Source organism: Lycium barbarum, chromosome 3 (assembly GCF_019175385.1).
Source record: "Lycium barbarum isolate Lr01 chromosome 3, ASM1917538v2, whole genome shotgun sequence".
In the NCBI taxonomy this organism is placed as follows: domain Eukaryota; kingdom Viridiplantae; phylum Streptophyta; class Magnoliopsida; order Solanales; family Solanaceae; genus Lycium; species Lycium barbarum.
In genome coordinates this window covers 3,573,407-3,578,165 of record NC_083339.1, presented here as the reverse complement: position 1 = coordinate 3,578,165, position 4,759 = coordinate 3,573,407, and the positions used below count along the sequence as shown (strand labels likewise).

The 4,759-nt window shown below is 36.8% G+C and overlaps 1 long non-coding RNA gene across 1 annotated transcript; it reads left to right on the top strand.

Moving 5' to 3' along the window:
- The first annotated feature begins 652 nt into the window (after positions 1-652).
- Positions 653-1,650, top strand: LOC132633662 (uncharacterized). The gene is made up of 2 exons (XR_009579728.1): positions 653-1,116; positions 1,210-1,650. It is a non-coding gene; the product is annotated as an uncharacterized LOC132633662 (long non-coding RNA).
- The last annotated feature ends 3,109 nt before the right edge of the window (positions 1,651-4,759 follow it).

Genomic DNA, 4,759 nt, shown 5'->3' with positions numbered 1-4,759 from the left:
TTTCATCTCATCCCCATACTCGTGGAACGATATATAGCCTTCGGGAGCTTTGACACTAACACTGCTCCTTGGCTAAGTCAAGCCCTTAGGTAAATAATCTTCAAATGATGCCAAACTTGGTAAGAACATTCCATAACATCCTAGGAAGGGTCCTCTTACCCTAAATCCCAAGATTCCATCCATAGCTCAGAAACGCACGGGACTGACACCCAGGCTCGCGCGTGGCCTCATCAGCCGACGGCCCATGGGCTCATCCCAGATCCTTGATAATCTTCCTTGGCACTCTTATAATATGCCATAGAGCATCTCTAGATGCTTATTGACTCTCGCCCGTCGGAGCCCCTTGTTGGTGCACGTCGCCCGCGCACTGCTGACACTGTCTGCGCGGCCGACCCTGCCTGAGCGCGCGGCTGACACTGCCTGCGCCAACGACCCTGTCTACGCGCACGGCTGACACTGCCTGCGCGCGGCTGACACTGCCTGCGCGCGGCTGACACTCATCTGCGCACGTCTCCTGCACGACTGACACTCGCTTGGACCACCTGGGGCGCGCAGGGGTTATGGGCGCCAAGGTACAACGAAGGCAGCCCGTAACAGTAGGTCTGCTATCCTTATGAATTTTATAAGCTCTTAACGAAATGTGACTTTCTATCGGATTTGCTAAAATATCACAGTAGATGGCATTTGTGGTGCTACATTGCTGAAAAGATTCTGACTCCTAAATTTAAAGTTTCAAGCTAGTTTGTTGGAAAGCTATTCAAACAGTTAAGTTCCAGGTGGAAAGGGTTACTTTATGTGATTATTATCTGGATTTTGAGTCCCGGAATAGAATAGTCTACTTGTAATGTTCACTCAAAAATTCCAATTTTAATTAATATAGACATTCCTATGTTCTTATTTCTTAAAAGAAAAAATTATCTAAATCAATCGTGATCATTAGGCTGACCTTGAGCCTATATATGTTTCCCTTATGACTGTTTATGTTAACTGGTTTCTGATAACATGCCATTGTAGGAAGAAGCATCGTCTGTTGATTCTCTGAAACATGTAGTCATTGATACTGCAACACTGATGGCAATAGTGTACTCCATGGTAAAAAGTGACTACACAATGCAGGTAATTATAATCTTTTTCCGTCCAATATATTCTTTATTATCGGTTTAGAATTAGCCAAGCTCGTAACGTTTAATTCTTTTTTGCCTATAACAGGAAAAAATTGTTTCTTCCCTTAACCTCACTTCACCTTCCGGAGAATTGGATAGCTATTCCAGCATGTGGTCGTTGCGCCCTTACATAGATGATGAAATCATGCATAAAGCTTGGAAACTTGTCCGCTAACTCGTTCTATAGCAGAAAAAGCTCTGCTGTATAGTTTTCTTTCTGGAAATTTGCTTGAAGCCGTAGAAAAATGCAGTTGGGAGATAAGAAAAAAAGACAGACGAAAGGAAGTACCGGAAATAATAGGAGTTTTGGCGGTAGAAGAAGGTTATGATATTGAAGATTATTAATTATTGGTTCAAGTATGTAATTGTGTTATAACAGTGAATCAAGTGGATTAACACATTTACTTCTTTCTTTTAGGAATTTACGCAATGATTTTTTCGCTTTCACTTTCAAACACCTGCTGATAACTAGAGTCATTCTTTGATATACGCTGGCTATGAGTCAGGTTCAATAGAGTTTGATCATCTTGTAAAAGTTATTTACATCTTCATTTAAATTGTACAATTTATAAACTTTGGATCATTTATATTTTTAATTATGTAATATAGTCTAGAACGAAGTGTCCTGCATTGTTAGACTTGTTGAATTGAAATTAGGGAAAATTACACTTTATGTCCACTGGGAAAGAATATTTACCCGTTTTAGCCCTGTTTTCCCTTAATTATAAGCACTGTTGCAAAAAACAAAAAGAGTTGGTTATGTCAATGTAAACTGTAAATATGGCTATGTAGGTGTAATAAATTATGTTGGGTTGTATATTTTTGTAAAAATCCGTTAAAGTTACAGATTAACAACACAAAAATAAAAAATAAAAATTGGGACTTGAAGAAACCAGTGGACAGTTATGATTTTCTCTTTTTTGTTTTATTATTCACAAAGTTTTTTGTTTTACTTGCATTTTGTAGTCTAATTCTGTTTGAATTACCACGAGACAAGAATTGGCATAATTCATAAGATAGCCTTTTAAAAAATAATTCCTGTTTGTTAATCAATTAATGGCCAAATGAGAATTTCTATTAAAAATAGTAGCTTTTCTCCTCCTAGTTTGGAAATAGAAGATGATGGTTCCTTATTCAAAACCAAAGACAAGATTTTCACACTTTTCTATTAATTGTTAGGCATATTGAATTAAAAGAACAGATTAACAGCACAAATAAAAATTGAGACCTTACAAAACCAGTCAAAACTTATGCTTTTTTATTTTTTATTTATTTATTTATTTATTGTTGACGAGGTCTTCCTTAGATTTGTACTTTATTTCTATTTCATTAGACAGCCAATTACGAAATAAATCGAGTTTGTTAATCAATAAATGGCCAAATAGTAATATCTGTAAAAGTTGGGTTTTTTCCCCTTTTTTGAGTACCGAGACTAAGCGGAGTTCAAATTTGCACCACATGTTTTCAACAGTTGGTTTCCAGTTGGAATGGTGCTTAAATATTTGTTGCAACTTCCTTTTTTTTTTTTTTGGCAAAACCTTTTTGACAGTTTTTGTAGTTTTTCATCACAAGCAGACTGCATGAGTATCACCAGTGGAAAAGGTAGAATTTTTAGCAAGAAGTTCATCATTTACTAGATTACATAAAAAAAAATTGCACAAGTTTTGCTCAACGTTTAAGCAGCTATGAAAATCACAGTGTTGACATGTACCATTTGTGCTATTAGATTAAAAAGGGAAAAAAAAGATACAAATTTTGGAAATGATTACTTAAGTTAGTTCTCTCTATTTCATGATTACAAAATTTGATGAATTAGCGGAAGTGGGAAGTAGATTACTAGTTAGCTTTCAGCAAGGACTCGGTGAGTTGCATAGCATTCATTTGAATGGGTTTACTCCAAGTATAAGATAAATGCTCTATATGCTCTTTAGTGAACCTAGGTAGTTTGCCTTGCTTTTGTCAGAGTACCTCCGGCGCCAACCGATTGAGAAGAATTCGGAATTAGTTGGGCTCATTATTAAAGATAATCAAACCGGGAGGCTTTACTCCTACATAGAAGCTGGATGTCTGAATGCTCATGATATTGTACAAAATATGTCCAAGTGTAAGTGTTTCACAAATCTGAAATCTTTACCACTTTCTCTCTTGTTTTTACGACATTTGAGTTTTTTGCATTGATACATATTGCATACTTGCTACTTATGTGGAGTGTGTCATATTGTAATTTCTTTCTCGCTGCCAGAGTTTAGTTTGTATAATTCTGTTTCGCTTATATCTTCTCCATAAAGTAGACTATTGACATAACTAGTTTTAGTTTTTTTGATATATCTATATATAAACAAGAGGGGTGACAAATTGTCTTTGTGATTTGGTTTTTGTTGTTGTTGTTGTTGTTGTCTTCTTCATATCATTATCCTATGTACATCTAGTGCAATTCGAATTTCTCCCTTTTGTTTCCAATTTTTTCCTTTAGAAATTTTTTGGTTTTATTTCGCTTTATAACTTGGGTTCTCTTCTGCACAGAAGTACATACATGCCACATTGGACTTCAGGATCATGTAAACAAAGGTATTCCCTGTGCCCTGAATTAGTATTTTTCTATTTCATCTATACGTTGTTACTCTACCTGGACTAGCAAGAAATTTTACTATCAGAGTGTATCGCATGCTATACTAAGGTCAGGGAGCTAACAAAACCCAAAAAATAGTATTTACAAGGGTGAGAGAGTTCCATCTAAAAACGCTAACTAAGCGTCTAACTTTGAGGGAGTAGGTTGAAGTTGATATGCCGTCAAAACACTTGCGGTTCCTTTTACACCCGAGGATGTGGCTTAGTGGTTGATAACCATGAGGTTTCAGGTTCAAATCCTAGCGGAGACAAAAACAGTAAGTGATTTTCTTCCTGTTTGTCCAAGCCCTGGTGGATAGAGTTACCCGGTAATTGTGCTTGTGAGAGGTAGCAGGTACCCCGCGAAATTAGTCGAGGTGCACGCAAGCTAGCCTAAACAACACGATTATTTAAAAAAAAGCAGTTGTGGTTCCTTTCTGACCAGATACACCTAAAGATAGTTGCTGGGACATAGCTAGTTTAGGGTACGTTTGCATTTATGGCTTTATCTTGCTAAATCTTCACCTGAGAATTTTCATGGGATTAATTTATACCTATTGTTGGATAGGTGGAAAGTCTGAATTGTATTAAGCTAACTAGCAAAGAAGTGATTGGAAAGACTCCTCGTCCAACTAATTCTGCACCAAGTTAATTATAGATGCGATGCTGATGCACAGTTAACGTGAAAATTAAAGTGGGATGCACAATCCGTGTATGGCTGATAGAAGTATGTTAAGTGGCGCCTTATTTTTCAGCATCACATACTACACACGCTGGTTCGCGTTAAGATTAACATGATAGGGGGGAAATCCTATTTCAACTTATGAAATCAAATTAAATCTCTTGATTTGGAGCACATATGGTGCTATGTATGTTTTATTTTACAGAACGTTGTGCAAGATTGTGAACACAGACATATTACTTGTATAAGCAAGATGTCCAAGCTTATTTGGCTACTGTTGGTTTGTTAATTTGGTAGTTACCCTGCA